Genomic DNA, 26,655 nt, shown 5'->3' on the forward strand with positions numbered 1-26,655 from the left:
TTTATGCATTGATCCCTATAATGAATATTAAAAAATAAATTTCAACTGTATTTGGAATATAGAAAAAAAACATACTTCACTGTGATAACAGATGTGAAAACTCAGAAAATCCCTAACAGGTAAACATTATATCTTCACTTTACCTGTAAAGAAATTGAGGCCCAAAGAAATTGTGCAAGTTGACATAGTTACCAAATGACAGAGCCAGGGACTAAACCCAGTCTTTTTGATTTCATATTCAGGCTTCACAATATCTTCCTGCTTCTCATTATCTTTTACCTTAAATTTGCCACGCTGCTTTAAATATCACCACACAGTAGCAACTAAAAAAACCTGAATATACAAAATTACATCCTTCATTAGTCATGTCTGAGCTAACTGGACAGAATCTAATGTTATCTTAGCTCTCATTCGCACCCTTGGTTTGGTGACACCCTGGGGAAAAGAGATGAACATTCAGGTGGGTAGTAGGTACAGCTTTGCAGTCTAACGCTTTTCCTAACAGATAAATGCTTCTCATTAGATCACCCCAAGACACAAGGATTGGATTTCATTGCTTTACAAATGTTTTTAATTTGATTCAGTGCACCTGGGAAATAACATTTCTATTTGCTCTCAAGACATGATTGCATTAAACCTTAATGATGTACCAGATGTGGGGTTAGACAAGACTATTTTAATTGAGTGTCAACTATGCTATTGGAGCACTTGTCTAGATTTACTTTTTCAAAAAGCTGTAAGCTTTGATGAACTCTCAGTTCTCTGTTAGTTTGATAGAGCCCCTGATAATTCCACCTCCTTTGACAGCACAAGGCTTCACTAGCCTTCTCCTTGGTAACCAGATAGCCTTTGTCTCCTTCAGCACTAGTTCCTGGAAGCATCATTATAATGTCTGCAATTTGCAGAACTCAATGGCAGCCCCAGTAAAAAAAATCAAAATCTAATTATGTCAAAATTGAATCTTGCCTGGAGTAGGATGATTCGTTTTCATTCTATATATTATATGAGCACCCAGAAAGATGGTAAGTGTCAAGATGTTTCTTAGAAAACTTTATAAAAAGAATCAGTAGAGGAAATTTAGACTGAGTTGCTATGTATCCTATCAATTTGATCTTTGTAGTCTAAGTCTTTGGGTTTTAGGTTTATGAGCCTTTGGAATTTTATGCAAAATGAGCACGAATGTGCATTTTGAAAAAAGATATTCCAGAACCTTCGCCAAAATTGTAAAAGAAGTTCATAACCTCCAAAACATAAAGAATCATTGCTTCACATAAAGAAATGAAGTCCATGTGGAATTCTTTAATTAGATTCTTCTTGGTGGAGATATAGGATTTTTTAAATAGGTACTAGTAAATTTTCAAGAGATAGTATTAATTATGCCCTCTATCATTATTATTCAATTCTTTCCTATTTCTGGAACTATGAATCTCAAAATTCATCTACAACATATTTCATGTTCTCTCTCACCTCACCCCCCAAATTTCTTTTTTTTTTTTCCTAGCTTTTTTAAAATATTAGGTAGGCTAAGTGAAATAAGTGAAGCAGAGAAAGACAATTATCATAAGGTTTCACTCATTTGTGGAACATAAGGAATAGCAGGGAGATCAGTAGGAGAAGGAAGGGAAAAATGAAGGAGGGGTAAACGGAGGGGGAAATGAATCATGAGAGACTATGCACTCTGGGAAACAAACTAAGGGTTTTAGAGGGGAGGAAGGGGGGGGTTGGGCTAGCCTGGTAATGGGTATTAAGGAGGGCATGTATTGCATGGAGCACTGGGTGTTATACGCAAACAATGAATCATGGAACACTACATCAAAAACTAATAATGTACTATATGGTGACTAACATATCATAATAAAGAAAATGGTAGGTAGGCATTCTATTTATTTAATTATTTTGAAAAATTCTATATTTAAATTCAATTTAGTTAGCATATACTGTATTATTAGTTTCAGGGGAAGAATTTAGTGATTCATCAGTTGTGTATAACAACCAGTCCTTATTACATCAAGTGCCCTCCTTAATGCCCATCATCCAGTTACCCCATCTCCCCACCCACCTACCCTCCAGCAACCCTCCGTTGGTTTCCTAGAATTCAGTGTCACTTATGGTTTGCCTCCCTCTCTATTTTCATCTTATTTTCTTTTTCCTTCCTTTCTCCTATGTCCCTCTGTTTTGTTTCTTAAATTCCACATATGAGAGAAATCATATGGTATTTGTCTTTCTCTGACTTATTTCACTTAGCATTATACCCTCTAGTTTCATCCACGACTCTTTTTCTCTAGCTTTTGAAGATTCATGTGAGATAATCAATAAGTAGTACCTTTTATTGTGGCTTCCTAATTAAATTTTCTACTTCTTTCTCTGGATGCATACTGAACATATTTAATAGAAAAGTAAAAATCTCAAGCATTATATTATTTGGTGATGTCATCAATGTTGCCCTTCTCATCTTTCTCATTGTTTCATTGATCAGAATGATCATCTCTGCGAGAGCTCTCAAAAAACATTTTCCATTCAGCAATTATAGAGAATATAAAGAGCCAACTCAATAGTAGGTGTGTGGCCTAGCACTTTGCAATTTCTTTTTAATATCTAAGAGATTTCATCATTGTTAAATTTAATTTCTAACAACCTAGAAGCATCACATAAAACTTCAAAGAAGATAATGTAATTGATTATTTTGCTTAATTAATATTTTTCTTTAATATTTTAAAGATAAAATATGGAATAGCTTATATTACTAAGAAACGCAACACGTACTCTCAGGACCTTAATAATCTACCAAAACAACCTATAAAGTTTAAAGAGAAATGATATGTACGGTCAAGTCAGATTTTCAGGTACGTCAGGACAGCAGATGAACCACCACACTGTGGAATCACTCTTTTGCCTTTCCATGTCCAGAATTTGAACAGTGCATCTAGGCTCATTAGTTTCTTAGGTATTAACTCATGCTAACCAAATTAATGAAACATTAAAATATAAATCAGATGCAAGTGTATTTATTGGTCAGAAGCAGAACATATCTATCAATGTCTATTATACTTCTGTCTACTACTTTTTATACTCACTTGCAGGAGTCCGGGAAACAAAAACACCTAACAGTTGAGAGCAGAGTATAGAATTGCAGAGTGTAGAACAGAGGAAACTGGCTGTAGGAAAATGAACAGTCTTGCCTCCACCAAAAACAGCTCTCAGAGATGAGTGGTTTTATAATTGCTTTGGTGACTCTTGGGCCAGATCTCCTGCTTTTGTAAGCTGAATCTGCCACTTTCTTGCAGTGAACACTTAGGGGAGATATTTAGCCTTTTTGAACTTCATTTGGCTTAACTGTTAGGAGGGGAACAATAGTATCTACTTCATAAGTTTGAAATAAGATACCAGTACCTTAGGATTGTGTTGGTACATAGTTAATCAATTACATCTATAGACCCTTTGACTAATTTCTTTTTTCCCCTCTTATCCTTACATGTTTTCCTTTCCTTTCTTCCCTGCATTCTTAATACACTGCATCAATTTTTCCCTTAAAAATAAGAGATAAACATGCATCTGAGAAATATTTAGCATTGTTTTATTTTTTTATGATAAATCTTCTTTCTTTCTTTATTTTTTAAATAATTTTTATTTTGTTGTATTAGTCACCATACAGTACATCCCCAGTTTTTGATACCATATTCCATGATTCATTATTTGTGTATAACACCCAGTGCACGGGGGATTGGGATAGGCCAGTGATGGGTATTAAGAAAGGCACATATAGCATTGTTTTATACATATGGTTTGAAAATTTTATGTAAATGACGTTGTGCTCTAGATCTCATTCTGTTTCCTACGTTTCTCATGTTACTATATGAGAATTTAATTCATTATCTCTGATTGTTACATAGCATTCTGTCATGTCTATAAACCATATAGAATGTATCTATTCACTTAGTGGTGGATACAGGTGGCTTCCATTTCTTTGCTACTCCCAAACAACTCTGTGATAAACAAATAGGCATGTAGTTCCTTATGAATGTGTACAAGCTTTTTTCTGAGGTACATTTCCAGGGGCAAAATTGCTGAGTCATAAATGCATATGCTTCTAGATGGTCAACTTGGAAGGACAGCACATAGATTTTTTTAAGTTTTTTATTTTAATCCCGGTATATTAGTTTCATGTGTACAATATAGTGATTGAATTCTGTACATTACTAAGTGCTCATCATAAGTGTACTCTTTATTCCCCATCATCTATTTCCCCCATCCCCTCACCCAAGTCCCCCTTGGTAATCACCAGTCTGTTCTCTATAGTTAAGAGTCTGTTTCTTGGTTTGCCTCTAGCTCTTTTTTTTTTTCTCGCTTTGCTCATTTGTTTTGTTTCTTAAATTCCACATATGAGTGAAATCATATGATATTTGTCTTTCTTTGACTAACTTATTTCATTTAGCATTCTACTCTCTAGCTCTATCCATATTGTTGCAAATGGCAAGATTTCATCCATTTTATGGCTGAGTAATGTATATACATATAATTATATATATAATATATATATGTATGTATGAATGTATATCACATCTTCTTTATCCATTCATCTATCAATGAGCACTTAGGCTGCTTCCATAATTTGGCTATTGTAAATAATGCTGCTATGAACATAGGAGTGCATGTATTCTGTCCAATTAGTGTTTTGTATTCTTTGGTCAAATACCCACTACAGTGCAATTACTAGATCATAGGATAGTTCTATTTTTAAATTTGTTAGGAACCTCCATACTGTTTATACAGTGGCTATACCAGTTTGCATTCCCACCAAGAGTGCATAAGGGTTTCTTTTCCTCCACATCCTTGCCAACTCTTGCTGTTTCTTGTGTTTTTGATTTTACCCATTCTGACAGGTGTGAGGTGATAATCTCATTGTGGGTCTGATTTGCATTTCCCTGATGATCGGTGATGTTGAGCATTTTTTCATGTGTCAGCCATCTGTATGTCTTCTTTGAAGAAATATCTGTTCATATGCTCTGCCCATTGCCCATTTTTAAATTGGATTATTTTGAGGGAGGTGTTGAGTTGTATATGTTCTTTATATATTTTGGATACTAACCCTTTATCAGAGACATCATTTGAAAATATCTTCTCCCATTTAGTAGATTGTCTTTTAGTTTTGTTGATTGTTTTCTTTGCTGTGCAAAAGCATTTTATTTTGCTGTAGTCCCAACAGTTTATTTTTGTTTTTATTTCCCTTGCCTCAGGAGACATATCCAGAAAAATGTTGCTATGGCCAATGGCAGAGAAATTACTGCCTGTGCTCTCTTCTAGTATTTTTATGATTTCAGGTCTCACATTTAGGTCCTTAATCCATTTTAAATTTATTTTTGTGTATGGTGTAAGAAAGTGGTCCAGTTTCATTCTTTGAATGTAGCTGTCCAGTTTTCCCAACCCCATTTGTTGAAGAAACTTTTTCCCATTGTGTATTCTTAGGACAGCACATACCTTTATATACTTTTCCAGGAGAGTAGGAAGGGGGATGGAATTAGAGACGGAGATGAAGGGAAAAGTAATAGAACAAGTCAAAGACTTTCTTAAGATGAATGCTAATTGTGGGCGTTGGACTAATGAGCATAAGCAATTCAGTCCTGTGTATCTAAGGTCCTTAAAAAGGAAATAAAAAGATTGTGGCTCAATGCATTATCAGTACAAATACAACACTTACTACTATGGCTTAGCATCCTCATCTGCGCTACGGGGCCAGGATGCCAGCTTTCTACTACCTTATTAAGACACTGCAGAAAATCAATAGATGATGTTTGTGAGGTCCTTAAAACCCTTGAGACTTGGGCTCTATATGAACATTACAAAAGTTTTCCTATGCATAGATTGCTCTCAGAATCTTAATTATAGATCTCTTTGTTAATCAAGATTGAAGATAATTGTTCCCAATTAGCCTATAAAGATGTCTTATAAGTGTGCTCTTTTGACCATTTCATCCAATCCAAGATTGGAAGGGGATTAAGTTATAAAATAAATAAATGATGGGGATGAAAAGTATAGCATAGAGAATATAGTCAGTGATATCATAATAACTTTGCATAGTAGCAGAGGGTAACTACACTTACCATGGTGAGCATTTTGTAATGTACATAATTGTGGAATCACTATGTTGTACATCTGTAACAAATATGTCAACTACACCTCAATTAATTTTTTAATTTTTATTTATATATTTTTTTAATGATTTTTTTATTATATTATGTTAGTCACCATACAGTACATCCCCGGTTTCCAATGTAAGGCTCGATGATTCATTAGTTGCCTATAACACCCAGTGCACCATGCAATACGTGCCCTCCTTACTACCCATCACCAGTCTATCCCATTCCCCCACCCCCCTCCCCTCTGAGGCCCTCAGTTTGTTTCTCAGAGTCCATAGTCTGTCATGCTTCATTCCCCCTTCTGATTACCCCCCCTTTCTTTATCCCTTTCTTTCCCTACCAATCATCCTAGTTCTTATGTTCCATAGATGAGAGAAATCATATGATAGTTGTCTTTCTCTGCTTGACTTATTTCACTTAGCATTATCTCCTCCAGTGCCGTCCATGTTGCAGCAAATGTTGAGAACTCGTTCTTTCTGATAGCTGAGTAATATTCCATTGTATATATGGACCACTTCTTAATCCAGTCATCTGTTGAAGGGCATCTTGGCTCCTTCCACAATTTAGCTATTGTGGACATTGCTGCTATGAACATTGGGGTGCATATGGCCCTTCTCTTTACTACGTCTGTATCTTTGGGGTAAACACCCAGTAGTGCAATGGCTGGATCATAGGGTAGCTCAATTTTTAACTTTTTAAGGGACCTCCACACTATTTTCCAGAGTGGCTGTACCAACTTGCATTCCCATCAACAATGTAGGAGGGATCCCCTTTCTCCACATCCTCTCCAACAATTGTTGTCTCTTGCCTTGTCTATTTTTGCCATTCTAACTGGCATAAGGTGGTATCTCAGTGTGGTTTTGATTTGAATTTCCTTGATGGCTAATGATTTTGAACATTTTTTCATGTGTCCGTTAGCCATTTGTATGTCTTCATTGGAAAAGTGTCTCTTCATATCTTCTGCACATTTTTTGATTTGTTTATTTGTTTCTTGTGTATTGAGTTTGAGAAGCTCTTTGTAGATCTTGGATACTAGTCCTTTATCTGTAGTGTCATTTGCAAATATATTCTCCCATTCCGTGGGCTGCCTCTTAGTTTTTCTGACTGTTTCCTTGGCTGTGCAGAAACTTTTAATCTTGATGAAGTCCCATAAATTCATTTTATCTTTTGTTTCTCTTGCCTTTGGGGATGTGTCATGAAAAAGGTAGCTTTGGCCGATGTCCTAGAGGTTGCTGCCTATGTTCTCCTCTAGAATTTTGATGGATTCCTGTCTCACATTGAGGTCTTTCATCCATTTGGAGTTTATTTTTGTGTATGGTGTGAGATAGTGGTCAAGTCTCATTCTTTTGCATGTAGCTGTCCAATTTTCCCAGCACCATTTATTGAAGAGACTGTCTTTTTCCCAGCGGATGTTTTTTTCCTGCTTTATCAAATATTAATTGCCCAAAGAGCCGAGGGTCCATTTCTGGGTTCTCTATTCTGTTCCATTGGTCTATGTGTCTGTTTTTGTGCCAGTACCATGCTGTCTTTGTGATCACAGCTTTGTAGTACAGCTCGAAATCCGGCATTGTGATACCCCCAGCTTTGTTTTTCCTTTTCAACAGTTCCTTGGTGATTCGGGGCCTTTTCTGATTCCATACAAATTTAAGGACTATTTGTTCCAGTTCTTTGAAAAATGTCCTCGGTATTTTGATCGGGATAGCATTGAAAGTGTAGATTGCTCTGGGTAGCATGGACATTTTAACTATGTTAATTCTTCCGATCCATGAGCATGGAATATCTTTCCATCTTTTTATGTCTTCCTCAATGTCTTTCAAGAGTGATTTATAGTTTCTAGAATATAGGTCCTTTACGTCTCTGGTTAAGTTAATTCCAAGGTAACGTATGGTTTTTGGTGCTATTGTAAATGGGATGGATTCCCTAATTTCTCTTTCTTCGGTCTCGTTATTCGTGTATAGAAATGCAACTGATTTCTGAGCATTGATTTTGTATCCCGCCACGTTACTGAATTGCTCTATAACTTCTAATAGTTTGGGAGTGGCTTCTTTTGGGTTTTCCATATAGAGTATCATGTCATCTGCAAAGAGAGACATTTTGACTTCTTCTTTGCCGATTTGGATACCTTTGATCCCTTTTTGTCGTCTGATTGCTGTTGCAAGGACTTCTAGTACTATGTTGAATAATAGTGGCGAGAGTGGGCATCCTTGTCGAGTTCCTGATCTTAAGGGAAAGGCTTCCAGCTTTTCCCCATTGAGAATAATATTTGCAGTAGGCTTTTCATAGATGGCTTTTATGAGATTGAGAAATGTACCCTCTATTCCTACACTCTGAAGGGTTTTAATCAGGAAAGGGTGCTGTATTTTGTCACATGCTTTTTCAGCATCAATTGAGAGGATCATATGGTTCCTGAGTCTTTTCTTGTTGATATGATGTATCACGCTGATTGATTTGCGAATATTGAACCACGCTTGCATCCCAAGTATGAATCCCACTTGATCGTGATGGATAATCCTTTTAATGTACTGTTGGATTCTATTAGCAAGTATCTTGTTGAGGATTTTGGCGTCCATATTCATTAGGGAAATCGGTCTGTAATTCTCCTTTTTGAGGGGGTCTTTGCCTGGTTTGGGGATCAAGGTAATATTGGCCTCATAGAATGAGTTTGGTAGCTTTCCTTCTGTTTCTATTTTTTGAAATAGCTTTAGGAGAATAGGTATTATTTCTTCTTTGAATGTTTGGTAGAATTCCCCAGGAAAACCGTCCGGGCCTGGAGTTTTGTTCTTTGGAAGGTTGTTTATCACTGACTCAATTTCTTCATAATTAATTGGCCTGTTTAAGAAATCAATTTCTTCCTGTTTCAATCCTCGTAGTTTATAGGTTTCGAGGAAGGATTCCATCTCTTCCAGATTGCTTAGTTTATTGGCATATAGCTGTTGATAAAAATTTCTAATAATCCTTCCAATTTCAATGGTGTTCGTCGTGACCTCTCCTTTTTCATTCATAATTTTAATAATCTGGGTCCTTTCTCTTTTCTTTTGGATAAGTCTTGCCAGTGGTCTGTCAATTTTATTGATTCTCTCAAAGAACTAGCTTCTAGTCCTGTTGATCTGCTCTACTGTACTTCTGGTTTCTGCTTGATTGATTTCTGCTCTAATCTTGATCAACTGCTTCCTCGTGCGTGGATTAGGCCTGTCCCTCTGTTGCTGTTCCAGCTTCTTGAGGTGAGAATATAAAGACTGCATTTTAGATTTTTCTATTCTTTTGAGTGAGGCTTGGATGGCTATGTATTTCCCCCTTAGGACTGCCTTTGCAGTATCCCATAGGTTTTGGACTGTTGTATTTTCATTCTCATTGGTCTCCATAAATTGTTTAATTTGATTTTTGATTTCCTGGTTTATTGAGTCATTCCTGAGCAGGATGGTTCTTAGTCTCCAAGTGTTTGAGTTTCTTCCAAATTTTTCCTTGTGGTTGAGTTCCAATTTCAGAGCGTTGTGGTCTGAGAATATGCAGGGGATAATTTCAATCTTTTGGTACCGGTTGAGACCTGTTTTGTGTCCCAGAACATGGTCTATTCTTGAGAATTTTCCATGGGCATTAGAATAGAATGAGTATTCTTTGGTTCCGGGGTGTAGTGTTCTAAATATATCTATGAGGGGGCGCCTGGGTGGCACAGCGGTTAAGCGTCTGCCTTCGGCTCAGGGCGTGATCCCGGAGTTCTGGGATCGAGCCCCATGTCAGGCTCTTCCTCTATGAGCCTGCTTCTTCCTCTCCCACTCCCCCTGCTTGTGTTCCCTCTCTCGCTGGCTGTCTCTCTCTCTGTCGAATAAATAAATAAAAAATCTTTAAAATAAATAAATAAATAAATAAATAAATAAATAAATAAATAAATAAATCTATGGGGTCCAACTCGTCAAGTATGGCATTCAAAGCCTTTGATTCTTTGCTTAGTTTTTGCCAGGGTGTTCTGTCTATTTCTGATAGTGGAGTGTTGAGGTCCCCTACTATTAATGTATTTTTATCTATATGTCTCTTTTTTCTGGTTAAGAGTTGGCTTGTGTATCTTGCTGCTCCCCTGTTGGGAGCATATATATTTATAATTGTCACATCCACTTGTTGGGTACAACCTTTAAGAATAATATAGTGCCCTTCTGTGTCTCTAACTATAGTCTCTAGTTTAAAATCCAATTTATCTGATATGAGAATTGCTACCACAGCTTTCTTTTGAGGTCCATTTGCATGAAAGATGGTACTCCCTCCCCTTACTCTCAGTCTGAATGCATCTTTGGGTTCGAAATGAGTCTCTTGTAGACAGCAAATGGATAGGTCATTTCTTTTTATCCAATCTGCAACCCTGTGGCATTTATGGGAGCATTTAGGCCATTTACATTGAGACTGATTATTGAGAGAGATGATTTTAATGATGCCATATTGCCAGTAAAGTCTTTGTTTGTATTGGTTGTGACTTTCTTTTGTGTATCACTCTTGGGGCCTTTTTACCTTTATAGAACCCTCCTTAATATCTCCTGTAGGGCTGGTTTCATGGTTACGAAATTAGTTAATGACTGGCGATTCTGAAATGTCTTTATTTCTCCATCAATTCTGAATGACAGCCTTGCTGGATAAAGGATCCTTAGCTGCATGTTTTTCTCTGAAAGAGCTTTAAAAATGCTCCCCCAACCCTTTCTCTCATTCCAGGTCTGTGTAGACAGGTCTGACGTAATTCTGATGCCTTTGCCTTGGTACGTGAGAAATTTCTTTGCCCTGGCCACTTTCAATACTGTATCCTTGGATCTAATATTTGCGAAATGCACTATGATGTGACGTGGTGTAGGTTTGTCATGGTTGAGCTTGGGAGGGGTCCTCTCTGCCTCTTGGACATGAATGTTTGTTTCCCTCGCTAGATTAGGGAAGTTTTCAGCTACAATTTGTTCAAATATCTCTTCTAGACCTCTGTTTTTCTCCACCCCCTCGGGGATGCTGATGATTCTAACATTGGATCGTTTCATTGAGTCAGTAATCTCCCGTAACCTACATTCGTGGGCGTGGATTTTTTTAAGACCAGCTTCTATTTTCGTTTTTTCCTCTATTAACCCATCCTCCAATTCACTAACCCGTTCCTCTGCTTCGGTGACCCTGGCCGTCAGAGCCTCTAGTTTTGCCTGTATTTGGCTCATAGAATTTTTAATTTCTGTCAGATTCGCTCCCATTTCTGTCCTTAGGGATTCTATATTCTCAGTAACCTTTTCGTTAATACTTTTTTCAATTCTACTCATCATTTTGACCATCGTTACTCTGAATTCCATTTCTGATAATTTGGTTACATCCATATCCATTATTTCTGTGGCAGAGGCCACAGACTCACTGTCTTTTCTTTGCTGGGGCGGGGGGGCTTCTCCTTCTTGTCATTCTGATGAGGAGAGGTTTCAATTAATTTTTTTAAATTACACTTATAAATGGCTATATCATTGAAAAAAAAAGAACGGAAGGTTATTCAAGTAACTGTCTCTGCCAAAAAATTGAAATAATTAAGCCTTTCATTTTCAATAGCACTTTTTGGTTTTTCACAGGTCCAATGCTAAATGACAAGTATGATAGCCTTTCAAATCTGGATGAGGTGATTATTTCTTTAGGAACTGAGGATAGACAGACCTGGAAAAGTGGTCATAATGGTTTTCTTCAGAACTAAGAATAAAAGAACCAGGTAAAAGAGATGAATTTTCTCTAATACATGTCTACAGGAAGCTCAGCCCTTTAATTCAGAACAAGATTATTTTAATTTTTAATAGTTTAGGACATAATAGACAAGTTAATTAAATTAGCTCACTTTGCTCAGACTATCATAATATTAATCCATTGTTACTTTTGGTAAAGCATATCACTATAACTTTCTTTTTTATAATTTAGAAGCCAAGAGTACACAGTGGAACAGCACATTTAGAAGTAAATACCACCACTAAATTTTTAAAACCTTTCCATTTTATTGAATTGGGTTTTATTTAAAATTTGTTCTCTCCTTTTATCTTTGTAATTATTGTGTCTAAAATATTTGTGTTCCTTAACTCTGATCTGTGTATGTTCTGTTTGTAATATTTAAACATACAAATTTTATTTTAGTACTCCATTCAAAAGTTATCCCATGTATTCCGATAAGGGAAATTTAAAATGTAGGTTACAAAAGGTTAATTTTATGTATAAATACCATTCTTATTCAGTTATCTTTATCCAAGAAAAGCAGTTCTTCACCTGTAAAACCTTTATGAGAGTTAACTGTGCATATACCGGAGGTGAAGGAGGGGATTTGGGACAATAATTTGTGGTTAAATTCAATGTTTTAATCCAGCTGTTGGGAGTTGCCTATGAAACACCTGTCCTCAGAGCTTTGCTTCCTTTTTACTCTAATTAATTATATACTTATTGATTTAGGGAGCTGGAAGATTCACCTCTCCACATAAGGCGCTTCCTGAATTAGAATCTTTTTAAAGAGATGTTTGACATCTCATACAGCCCCAACCCTTTTAGTAGCAGGTAATCACTGGTATAAAAGCACCAGTTAAACCTGATATTCACCTCTGTTCCACATATACCATGTGTTTACATATCCACTATTGTTTATCTGCAGTATAGCCTCATTTTCCAAATCTAATCTAGCCCGATCTCCTTTTCCAGGAGGCAAAAAAATCAACTTGTAAATTAATCTCTCCATCGTAACCCTCAAAGAGTATCTTCAGGGCTTGGAAGTATATGGGAGGTTTTGTGTGTTGGCTCACACAGCCTGACAGGAAGTCTGCACTGAATTTACCTCCCAGGTCCCTCTGTTACACCAGGAAATACATCCCAGAACATTCATTGGATTGTCTTCATTCACCTGTCTCTTGTCTTGTGTTATTTAACCCTAAGAAGAGATCATACCATTCAGAATAGACATACCTTCATTCTATACTTAAAAATTGGAATTTGACACAGCTTTGTATTTTGTTTTTTAAATATGATCCAGCTATTCTCTATAAGCGAAGCATTGACAATCACCCACTCACTGGCCAGTGCTCCACTTTGGGTCATCTGAAGTTGATTACCGTCATCCTTGGAGGATGGTTTAAAATGCCAGTGAAATTGTGAACTAATTCAATGACATGCCCATTGTTCCACTCATTTAGGCAAGTGGGTTTCTGAACAGGGAAGCATTTCATGTATTTCTGACCATACTAAATTAACTCAGGAAATGTAAGGATTAGACCCTTTGTTGTTTATCTCTACATCTCAGCTGTCATCCTGGGATGCAAGACCCCCCCAGAGTCTTTTTGATCATGAGAGAACTTGTGACCATTCCGAAGAAGCTAAATTAACTATTGTTAGGTCACAGGGATTTGGAAGCTAGAGCATATTCAGTGGCATTTGTGGTATTGCCTTTGTAGAACTGATATCCTTAATTATAGGTAGCAGGTGGAGCTCTGAGTGAATGAATGACCTTGGAGGGTCCCGTCCTCAAGCTGGCTTGGTGTTATCACAGCTACAAGGCAATCACTGTCCATCAGTTCCAGGTCAGCCTGCAATGCTGGCCAGGGGCCTGGGCTATTACAAGGTTGCTGGCTCAGCTTGAAGGCCTAATTTCCCTACTCCCAAGCACAGATAAACAAGGGAGAAGCTCCTTGCCTTCTAGAGTGTTAAGTACTTGAGTGCTGACAGAAGCTACCATTTCCTGGATTTGGTAGAGCTGGAAAAGAAAGGCACTCTGGAATATAAGACATGGAAGACTCAGTGCCTGGTGAGGATAAGAAACAGGCCAAGTCACAGAAAGACAAATACTGCATGACTGCACTCATGTGAAGTATCTAAAATAGTCAAATTCACAGAATCAAGGAGTGGAATGGTGGTTGCCAGGGGCAGGCGAGGGGGAAGTGAGGTGTTGCTAATCAGCAGACATAAAGTTTCACTGAAGCAAAATGAATAAACTCTAGAGAGCTATACAACATTGTACCTGTACAATACTGTACTGTACATTTAAACATTCGTTTAAGGTACGGTCGGTCTCAAGTTAAGTGTTATCACAATAAAATAATATTTAGAACATAAAACAACAGAGGCAGATTTGTCAATACTTATTTAGTATCCTTAATATAAGAATCCTTATCAACAATTCTTAAAGCATGACTCAGGCCTGGGGAATAGAAAATAACAAGAAAGATGGTTCTCTTTTCAGAATAAGAATTCTCTGCCTTCAGAGAATGCTGGATGCCTCTTTAGCCCACATCGCTATTGTGAAATGCTTTTCTCATCTACAGAATACTGTGGTTTACAGTTTACCTGAAGCTTGTTATTGTCCCTCTACCTAATAACTCACTTTTATGATTTCTTCTGGAAGAGTTGCATTGATGGAGATAGAGTGTAACACCTGAAATAATAGGATTTTACAGGAAATAATGTAAATGAAGCCTTTTGCCCTTAATGACCCATAATAAAATGCTCTTGTTACCAAGCTCTGCAGGCGAACCCAGTGCAGGTTGCCATGGAAACGCCCAGCTGCGCCTCCACACTGTTGCTTAATGATCAGTGTGATGTCAGGCTCTTGAGATAACCACAAGCTTAGACAAATCTTTACAGCCACAGTGACAGTCCACTCGGGACTTGAGTCATGTCTGGGTGAGGGCTCCTGTGTCCAGGTATAATTAAAATACGTTCAGACCTGTGATTGGAAATGCTTTCAGCAGAGAATTAGGTCACCTTTTAAATTCTCCATTCACTTTCATTTCTCCACATGATTGCCCAGTTGGAAGTGAGCCAGAAACAGGGTAGCCACAGCACATTACTGAAGATGATGCTTCACATGCCTGTGGCCAGGCTTACCCTTTGCATGGGTGGATGAGTGGCTGGTTGACTTGGTATAGACCAAAAAAAAAAAAAAAAAAAGACATCATGAAGACCTTTTTGTTCCTTCTTCTCATGTTCCCTGCATCTACCTTTCACCATGACTGAGGCTAAAGTTCTATTACTCATTACTTTGATTTAGACCACAAAGTCAAGCCCTTTTACCCAGAATATAATTCTCAACATTTATTTATTATCTAGAAGGAAAAGAAAAACCCTAGGAAATCTGTCCTTTTCCTTCCCTCCTTTTATTTTCCTTTCTCCCTTCCGCTCTCTCTTAAACCTGTTTATTACGTACCTATTATCTGCCAGGCTATTACCAGAAACACATCCTTGCCCTCTAGGAACCCACAGGTTATTAGACAGGGACATGGCATGTAAGCAAATGCATAAGCTGAAGAGACAGAGGTGTCCACACGGCCCAGATGGATAAATCTACCTGAGGGAGAGCAGGACGGGCTGGAAGATGAGGGATATTTGGGTTAATTTTGAAAGGAAATTAGAGGGATTAAGCGAGCAAGGTAGAAGGGAAAATGTGAGGAAAGAGTTGAAGGCGTGGAATGATCTTGGATGTTTAGGGAATTACAAGCAACTTAGAATGGTTAGATCTTTGGCCATGAGAGCAGTCAGGGAGAAATGGCATGTATTGCATGTCAAAGAGATTGACTTTATCTGCAGGCAAATAGGAGCTACTTAAGGTTTTAGGGAGAGAAGGCAGAGAATTATAATTGCCATTTTGGAAGATTTTTCTTCCAGAAAAGAAAAGCATGGACTTGAGAAAACATGAGGCATTTAAGAAGTTATTGAAATAGTGAGACTATAGAAGATATCTGTTGCATTCTGTCTTGTTTCATTAACATATTTGGGGGGGTCTGCCTAGCATCTACCTTTTGGAAGAGAAGTGCCCTGCCCTTAGCCCCTGGCACGCCCTCACAGGAGAAGTGGATATACGACTAAAAGTCAGCCTATTATTGTACCGTATCACTGTTCACTATGATTGGCCCAGGGGTGGTCACATAATCCAAGCAGCACAAATCAGATTCCTCCTGTGAAATTTCACTTATGGACTCCTGGACAGGATTATTTTTCTTTCTTTCTTTTTCCCTCAAGATGAAAGGATATAGCTTTTGGCCTCCAGAGGCCATCTTTCCTGCTACACGGAGAGGGCTTTCTGGTCATTAGGCCAATAGTTAGAGGAAAATTCACTAACAGATGGGGAAACAGATTAATTGACATTATTTGAGACCCTAGAATCTAGAACAGAGATCTATGTCTAACTGTCTAATGTCAGTATACTAATGGACTTTCCAGTTACACACACCAACAAATTCCATTGTGCCTGAGTAAACTTGAGTTAGTTTCTTGTCACTTGTAACTGAATATTTCTTAAGGAACCAGGTAACAATGAGAAGCTGAATAGAAGCTGGAGAGGCTAGAGAGTGTGGTTTCAGACATATTAACTGTAGTGAAGTTAATTCAAGGATTAGAGAAGTGGACTGAATGAGAAGTGCTAACAGAGGCACCCACAAGGTCCTGGAGACACAGAGGTTGGACCCATTGGCCACAGACCTCCAGCTCCTGCAGGGAGTTGTGACGCTTCTGCTTTGGGAAGTGGGTTGGTAAATACCATTTCTTCTTTCGATGAAGACTGTCTTCATTGGAGTGGCCTGATTTATAGGAAGTTTAGTCTTATGTTGAGTTGATTCTGTCTTCATGTCTCTCATTGGACATCATGGTTCTATTTGCCAGGCCCTTACAGAATATAGTGTCTCCTATAGAAAATCTTTCTCATATTTTAGTAAGACATTTGCAGGTCTCTTTCATCTTTCCCCTCTAGACATCCTGTCTCTAGTTCCCTTCCATTGTGCTTCATGGGACACAGTTTGGGTGGTTTTTAAAGTAACAGTTATCAGTATATAAAGTTACCTTATCAACTATTTGTTTATCTTCTGTTTTCACTGAACAGTCATCTCCATGTCAATGGGACCTTGTGTATCTTGTCCATCATTGATCCCTAGCACTGAAATAAAAGAAAGGATGTTTTGCTGTCATGAAGATACACTGCACTTAAACTATAAAAACAATTTCAATGGAAAATAAGTTTAGATTGACATAGCTTGATATTAAAGAACCTATACTGGCTTCTGGTGATTGCCAGGTCCTTTTCTATAGGTGCCTCATCCTCCCTCTGTGGATAGAATGTACTGTGAGCCCTCTTGTGGACACTGGTGGGGGATAAGAATTTATAGGAGTTAATTGTGAGACTGCATTGACCTTTCAGGTTGCTGAGCCAATCAGAATTCATGGGGGGAAGCTGGAGTAGAGAAGCAGCTACAAAAACTGCAGAGGGCATATTTTTAAAGCCTATTGTTAGACTATAGAAATTTTCATTTTGCTTAAAGAACATCACACGTGCAGTGACTATTCAAATTGTACCCATTGATGATTGCAATGAAGGTTATTCAAGATTTTGTCCTTTCTTTAATATGAGAATTATTTCTGGCAGACAGTTCATCTTAGGTTTGGGCAAGAGGATTACAATGGAAAAGGCAGGAAGTAGGGATGGGAGCCTAACTGTGCTCTGCATTCCAGTCTAGGGCCCTATTTGAGAATGTTAGTTACATAAGCACTACTTTCTCTCTGTGCCATAGTAATGATTCTGGAACACTATGAAGGGCTTTTCTTAGATCTCGGTGTCCTTTAAAAACCAAAGAGCATATGGCAATAGGCCAAGCCAATAGCCCCTTTTGACATAAAACAGCATGGTCCTTCTGTATCAAGTGCTTTCAACCAGAATCCACTGGCATAGTCACATTTCCTTGAATTGTACAGGACATTTAATAACAACCACAGTATCTCCTACATGATTTATGGCTGCCTCTTCTCTGTGGGTTTTGGCAAGAAGAAGGGAATTCAGACTTGGCTATATATGGGCCAATTCAATAGGCTTGTAGTTTCATTTTATTCAAGCTAATTTGAGGAGGCTGTCACTTTCCTCAAATCTGTGGCCGTTAGCATGATTACTATTACATCTCTACTGTCACATTCCTACTCTCTATAGGCTGTAAATTAGGAATGGATAAAAATGCAGACAGATTACAGAGATGTTATTTTTTCTCATATTGAGACGTTTTAGGCACTCTTAAGTGGTTAACTGAAAAATGTTCCCCAAACTTTACTTTTGGCTTTGTAACGTATATTTTTCCCTCACCCTTCTACCCTCTTTCTTTCTCTTCAGAAAAGCATGAGCATTTTAGGGTCAGAATATCATTATAAAGCAAATTACTACTAAAATGAGCTAAGTGGTAACCTCATGGTCTTAAAGGGTCCCTGCCTTGTTCTGTGTGTTGAATCGATTGCTGAAAAATGACTAATCTGTAGGAGAGCTATTAATTATGTAATATTTCACAGTCCTTTTGGGGATAGGGACTAAGTTTAACTAATTCTATGAGTACGGTCCTTAATGGTACCAAGTGCCTCAATGTGTCCTATTTGAGTAAAAATGATGAATAATAATAATAACCCCATAAACATTTGCTGACTGATGTGTTTATGGTTTCAGTGAAGTCACTCTTGGTTCATTACGAAACTGCTTCCCCATTTCTCCACCAGATGGCAGAAGAAGGGCCAGATTATTGAGTTTGAGATATCTTTGATTCTTAGATATTAAATATGAGATGTTATTCAGAGGTAGGAAAAAATGCTGAAATATATTGCTATAATTTTATTTTTATTATACTTCCTATGTAGGAATATCTTGAAATAAAGAAAGGATTGTGAAGAATTTAGATGCTAGGTTGGAGGTTAAAATTAAGCTAGGGATTATGGACTGAGGAATGTAATAATATTCTTTCTGGCATCCTTATAAAGTGAGCAATAGGGACAAGAAAATTACTCAGTGAAAGTTTTTCACCCATCTTCTCTTACCTATTGCTGCAATGGCTCTAGGCCTTACAGGAATTACATTCTCTACTTCTATTTAGCATTAATTTTGAGGATAAACCCTTAAAATTCATCTCACAGGAGAGTTAAAATGTATGAGGAAATAAAAAGGGTTAAGGGACCAAGGGCCATCAGCTGACAGAAAGAAGGGCTTGAATTCGTATAGCCGAAACATGTTTCACATCTTGGGACTTTCAAGTATTACCCAATTTGTTTCCCAGTTCTTAAACTGGGAAAAATATTTTATTATACCTATATAGATGTATTTAAAGGGGAGATTTGTAAAAGATGGTGTGTCTCAACCAGAAAACAACTTCATTGACCTCCATTCTCATTGGCATGGCTCATCCATATCTGAAATCCAAAACATTGCTCATGATTTACGTAGTCTGTCTTTTGAGATAAATGGCCAATAGATTACAGTTTAGAGAGAAAAGGGAATGAGTTGAAAGAGACCGTTTTGAGAATATTCTTTTTAGGTAATAACCTGCACGCTAGAAATGGAAAATTAACTTAAGGCAGTGGTTCTAAAATTTTTAAATCCATATGTGAGAGAGTATTTTAAGAAGCACACACATATTTATGATATTTTATTGCTCAGCCACTCTGTTTTCTGAGGCTTTGGCTTTAACCTTTTCTAGTCACCATGGCAACAAGGACACAAATACATCCATACCATGCACTGGATCTATGAGGAAGAATTTCCAACTGTATACATAGTATGAATATTTGACCTAAGCATTGCAAAGAGAATTTAATGTAGTTTTAAATATAGTAAATTGTCTGAGTGAGTCATAAACTGGAAATAGTGTACATGGTTAGGAAAATGTAGTCATAAATGAACCAAGGGAAAACAGTGTTGGATTTCTCCTTTCTAGAAACTCCATCTTGCCTTCCCACATGTCACTTGCTGATGTAAAGAATATCATGGGAAACTTGAAGAAAATCATCCTAAAACTTAATTTTTCTCCTTTTCAAAATCCAAGCCTAAAATAAATTACATGTTTTTAGGCAAATCATAAACCTGTAATCTGAGACATTGGTCTTGCAAAAACACTGCACTTCCAATTACTGGCTGTAAATTTCTTTCCTAAAAACCCTTCTAAAATATTCACTCTGTGTTTTGAAGGAAGAAAACAGATGCTGAAATTTCACCCCTATAAGCTTTGACTACTGGCTAGGGTGCTCTTCACACAGAATCCTGTGAAAGTAGGGAGAGTGCATAGATTTACAGTGGAATAAATTCTGTCCTGGACTTTGTATTCAAAGTCTTGGGAAAAAGCAGATAACAATAATATCAGCAGTGAGATGCGTGTGCACTGGGGAGTTTTCTTGGGTAGGGGTGAAGAGCCACAGAAGAGAAGCAGGGAAGTGTGAATGCCAGAGACACAAAGAGAAGCCCCTGCAGGGAGCCTTGAACTGATGCTTAATAAATGCTTTTTGATTTGACTGAATGATCAAAGTGTGGTGTTAGTGCCAGGCATCCATAGCACCATCACCTACGAATGCCTTTGGCAATCCAAATCTTGGTTTATTTGGGGGAATCAGACTGTCCTAAGAGATGCCATTCCCCTGGGCTCTATGTGAACGAGCAGGGACACTTCGTGCTTGAGCCACATTTCTCCATAGAAAGCCCGTATTGAGGACTTGCCCTGTGAAGAGAAGTCTGGGTGTATTTTTGAGATTCTGTGGGGGTTGCTGCAACTCAGCACCTCAGTTTTCTGATGTCGAAAATGAAGATAAAAATAATAGTAAGTAATAACATTTATGTACAAGGTCTAACTCATAACACTTTGTGATGCTAAAGAGAAGATTACACACGGCCACTGTAAAAAATTAACGTTGTTTTCATCAGAACCTTCTCCTGCTAGCATCCATCAAGGAGATGGCGTAGCTGAGTGGAAAGAATGTTGGCCTGGGAGGCCAGAGAAGCAAATCCAAGTCCCAGCTGGGCAGGGACCAGCTGTGAGACCTGACAAAGCCTCTCAGCCCCTCTGCTGTTCAGTTGTCCCAATGGCAAAATTACTATGCTGATCTGGAGGATCGTCTACCTAATATTCTATTATTCTAGAGAGAATTAAAAAAGGGATTGAGAGCCCAGGTCAGTTTTACTTCTGACTTCCTTAGATAGCCCTCTAGACATCTTGAAATGGAGGGAGGAATCTACATTCAAATTTGAGAAACCAGAATAAAAGCTAATACATTTTACATGCCCAGAAACATGGCCCTTGGGTGGGAAGGAGAGGAAGGCAATTGATACACAGCTAATGTCTACCCTATCTCCTCTCTTGACCTGCCCTGGCCACACACATCTCTCCAGATGAACCATGTGAGATGGCCAGCAACCAAATAGCCAGGTGCACAGAGAGCATGGAGATGGAGGAGGGCAAAAAGAAAAGAGGTTTTTCTGGGTCCGGGGTAAATAGAATTTCTTTGGTATTGAATGGAAACGATAGGTATTACTATTGGTTACTCAAGTTTGGCTTTTCAGACTTCCAATACTTGCAAGACTTTTCCAATTAAAAAAAAAAGGGAAGTGTACACACGCATATGCATGTGTATATGCATTTCCAAATCATATTCCACAGAAGAATCCCACAAAAGGGCTCCTCTCCTCCCCAGTGTCCCCTGGCTCTTACTCTTACCTTCTACATCTTATACTTTGTCTTTCACCATAAGGCATAAAACTGATGGCAACACCCTCTTCTAGATGTTCTTCTTGATGCAAACACTCCCTTCACCCTGCCCTCTGCTCTAGTGCTCCCACCACTACAAGAAGTAAGGACAGAACTTGAGAATTCTAACTAGTTTGAGAAATTGTAAACACCCAAACTTTTTACATTTGCTACTGTTTCCATGACAGATTTTTCTTTTCAGGAGAAAGGAACATTTCTAAAAGATCAAAATTAAATCCCTTTGAAGAATCAAAAAGGATGGTGGCTCTGGGAAAGTATTAAAATGGAATAACACTATATATATCTAAAATTGTAACATTTATGAAATTCCTAAGCACTTCAAATCTGCTATGTTTAAAACCCAATCTTCTCCTTGTGTGTTTCTTTCTATTGGCACAGAAAAGGAAAGTATCTCTTTAACTCTTCAGTGATACAATAACATTTGGATTCATTGAAGGAAATCATTGCTGAGTGAAGTATTTCATGCTGAAGAGGTAGGTAATCGCTATTTTGGCACAGAACAGAGAAGTTATATCTATATATATGTGTGTATATATAAATACAATTATGTATACTTACATTATTATATATTAACATTATATTATTATATATATAAAAACTTATTCAGACAAAATTCCTCTTGTGTGTTACACAAGAATGTTACCACCATCAATCTATTTGCCAATTCTTTATATAATCTCAATATCAGTTTTGGTTCTCTTTCTAGAAACTGTTGTGAAATGTTATGTGATGGATTTTAATTCATATCTGAAAAGGATATTCCTCCTTGGCCAAAATAGACAGGATCAGACACTTTGGGAAGATTTGGTTGAGAATACATAGGAGGCTGCCACCACAACAGACACACACACACACACACACACACACACACACACACACACACACACACAGAGTATGTTAACAGCAACAGCGAAAACAACTCCCCTCTCTTCAGTCCTCATCTTATGCTTCTCTTCCTGATCTGCCACAAGTGCAATTAGAGATAATGTAAGAGAATGCGATAAAATAAGAATGGGAGAAAATTCCCATTCTTGGTCATATTCTCATATAAAGCAGCCCATCATCAATTATGAACAACTCTGAATGAGTTTACCATAGTCTCTGGCCCTGACAAAAAAAGACAAATAACTTGTTCTGAAACACCTTGTCCCTAAAAGAGACATGTGGAATGTTAGGAGAAAACATTGTGGGAGTAAGGAGAGCATGGACAGAAGGAAGAGAGAGAAGGGGTTGAAGAAAAACGTCACAGTATCATATGGAGTCTAACGGGATGGGCTCCTTCACTGAATGTTTGTTTTGTATGCCTGAGTCACTTATTTAATCTCCATGAACCTCAGGCTATTCACCTGTAAAAAGAATAAAATATCTACATGACTGGATTATTTTAAGAATTATGTTAAATTATAAGTACAAAGCATATCATACAATTCTCTTAAAAATAATTTATTTTCATTAATTTATAATGAAAGGATAACAATTATGCCCGTATAATCATGGAAAAAGTTTGAAACATTTCTTGTTTGAGGGATAGTAACTACAATGGTTTCTTAATCTAAAAAAATTGAACATGTGGAGGGTAAGTATCTGTAGAACAATGTATAACATAAATGCCCAACAATAGAGAAACAAAAAGCAAAGTATGGCAGGTTTGTGCTACGAGAGACACCTTTAGATAGATATACCATGCAAACAGTAATAGAGAGGTGGAATGGCTGTACTAATATCAGACAAAATAGACTTTAAAACAAGGAATATTCTTAGAGAGAAAAAGGTAATGATAGTAGTAATGATAGTAATCTTAGTAATGATAAGAAGGAAGCAGGGATTATATAACAATTTAAATGTAAAGCTCCTCACGACCAAGCCATAAAATACATAGAGCAAAAACTGACAAAATGATAGTAGAAATAGACAAATCAATAATTATCGTTGGAGATTTAAATACTTCTCTCTCAACAATTGATAGGACGAGAAAGAAAATCAGTAAGGAAGATTTGAACAATATCAACCAACTTGACAGAGCTGACCCACATAAGCACACTATCACCAGCCACAGGGTACACATTCTTTTTAGGTGCATGTAGAAAATTTCCGAGTATATTGGGGCGCCTGGGTGGCATAGTGGTTAAGCGTCTGCCTTCAGCTCAGGGCGTGATCCCGGCATTATGGGATCGAGCCCCACATCAGGCTCTTCTGCTATGAGCCTGCTTCTTCCTCTCCCACTCCCCCTGCTTGTGTTCCCTCTCTCGCTGGCTGTCTCTATCCTGTCGAATAAATAAATAAAATCTTTAAAAAAGAAAAAAAAAAGAGAATTTCCCAGTATAGATCTTAGGCCAAGTTCATAAAATGAATAATAATGAATTTAATAAGATTGGAGTCATACCAAGTATATTCTCGGATTCCAGTAGACCTAAATAAAAAATCAGTAGCAAAAAAAATCTGGAAAATCCTCAAATAATTGAGAATTTAACAGCACACTTCTAAATAACCCATGGGTCAAAAAAGAAATCACAAGAGAAATTAGAAAATATTGTGAACTAATTAAAAAACGAGAACAAACAATATCTAAGCTTATGGAACACAGCTAAAATAGTGCTTCGAGGGGAGCTTATAGCTATAAATGTTTATATTAAAAAAGAAGAAAGATCTAAAGTCGATAATCTAAGTTTCTATCATAAGAAGCTAGGAAAAGAAGAGCAAATCAAATTCAAAGGGAGTAGAAGGAAGGAAATAATAAAGATCTGGATGCAAATAAGTAAAATAGAAAATGCAAAGCAATAGAGAATTTCAATTACATTAAAATTTGGTTCTTTGAAAACAACAAAATTGATAAACCTCTACCTAGCCTGACCAAGGAAAGGTTGAAGCAGACAGAAATTTCCAAAATCAAGAATGAAAGAGACACATTAACACAGGCCATAAAGAGATTAAAATAACTATAAGGGAATATTATAAAAAACTTTATGCTAAAAGATTAAATAATTTAAATGAAACTAATTGATGAATTAATAGAGTCCTAGAAGTACACAAATTACTAAAACAGACTCATAAAGAATTGGTGACTCTGAATAGATGTATATTGAGTAAAGAAATTGAATTAAAACACAAAAATCTTTCCACATAGGAAAGCCAAGTCCCAAATGATTTTACTTATAAAATCTATCAAGCATTTAAAGGAAAAAAAAATAACACTAATTTTACAAAAACTCAAAAAATAGGGGAAGGAATACTTTTTCTACTGATAAAATGAGGCCAGTATTAACCTGATATCAAAGTAAGACATACATTGCAAGAAAAATAATTTGTTAAAACTATGGAATAATAACCCCCATGAGTACAGACACAAAAATCCTTAGCAGAACATCGGCAAATCAAATTCATCAATGTATGGAAAGGATTATAAACAATGAAAAGCTGGGATTTGCAAGAGTAAAGTTGAAAAATCAATCAATGTAATACATAATATTAAGAGGATAAAAGGCAAAACCCAACTCAATAGAGACAGAAAGAGAATTGAAAAAAAAAAAAAAGCCAATACCCATTCATGTTAAAAACTCCCAACAAACTAGAAAGAAAAGAGAAATTCCTTAACTTAATAAAGGGTATCTATAAAAGACTCACAGTTGGTATCACACTTACTGGTAAAAGACTAAATTCCTTCTTCCTTAGATTGGGAATATTTACTGTATTGGAGGCTCTAGCCAGTGAAGTAAGGCAAGAAAAAGAAGTTAAATGCATATAGATTAGAAAGGAAGAAATAAAATGTTTTATTCACAGATGAAATGATCTTTTGTGTAGAAAATTCTAAGGAAGCTAAGAAAAAGACTAAACTATTAATAGAGTTTAGCAAGGTCATAGGATACTAAATGAATATATACACAGCATTGTATTCCTGTATACTAGCAACAAACAATCTAAAATGTAATTAATAAAAATGCCATTCACAATAACAACAAAAAGAACAAAATACTTAGGAATAATTTTTTAAAAATAAGACTGCTCTATACATTGAAAATTATATTACTGAATGAAATGAAAGAAGATCTAAATAAGTAAGAAATATATTATGTTCATGGATTATAAAACTTGACATTCTTAAGATGTCGATTTTTTTCCAAACTGATCTAGAAATTCAAAATAGCCCCTACCAAAATCCCAGCTGGCTTCCTTTATTAAATATCAATAAGCTGATCCTAGGATGTATATATAAATGCAAACAACATAGAATAGTCAAAACAATTTTAAGATAAAGGAACAAAGTTGACTTAAACAGCTTGATTTCATGGGGCACCTGGGTGGTGCAGTCCTTAAGCTTCTGCCTTCGGCTTAGGGCGTGATCCCAGCATTCTGGGATCCAGCCCTGGATCAGGCTCCCCCTCTGGGAGCCTGCTTCTTCCTCTCACACTCCCCCTGCTTGTGTTCCCTCTCTCACTGGCTGTCTCTCTCTCTGTCAAATAAACAAATAAGTAAAATCTTTAAAAGATAAAAAATAAAAAAAATAAACAGCTTGATTTCAAAAGTCAACACAAAGTAATAGTAGATAAGACAACAGTAGATAAGTGTGATATTGGCATAACGATAGACATAAAGATCAACAGTGCAGATAGTCCAGAAATAAACCCTACATATATATGGTCAATATATTTTCAACAAATGTGCCAAGGTAATTCAATGGGGGAGATAATCTTTTCAACAAATGGAGCTCAATCCATTTGCAAAAACAAACAAACAAAACACCCCCTCACGAAAAAAACCTCCCCAAACTTTAAATCAATTATCATAGATGTGAATGTAAGAGCTAAAACTATGTCTCAAAAGATACACAGGAGAAAAATGTTTGTGATTTTGGGTTAGTAAGTGTTTCTTGGATATGACATCAAAAGCACATCCATTAAAAATTTGATAAATTGGACTTCATCAAAATCAAAATTTTTTGTCCTTTACAAGAGAACACTAAGAAAATAAAAAGACAAGACAGAGACTGGGAGAAAATATTTACAAAACATTATCAGATAGAGGAC

Source organism: Ursus americanus, chromosome 10, assembly GCF_024610735.1.
Source record: "Ursus americanus isolate L20-20 chromosome 10, mUrsAme1.1.p, whole genome shotgun sequence".
In the NCBI taxonomy this organism is placed as follows: Eukaryota; Metazoa; Chordata; class Mammalia; order Carnivora; family Ursidae; genus Ursus; species Ursus americanus.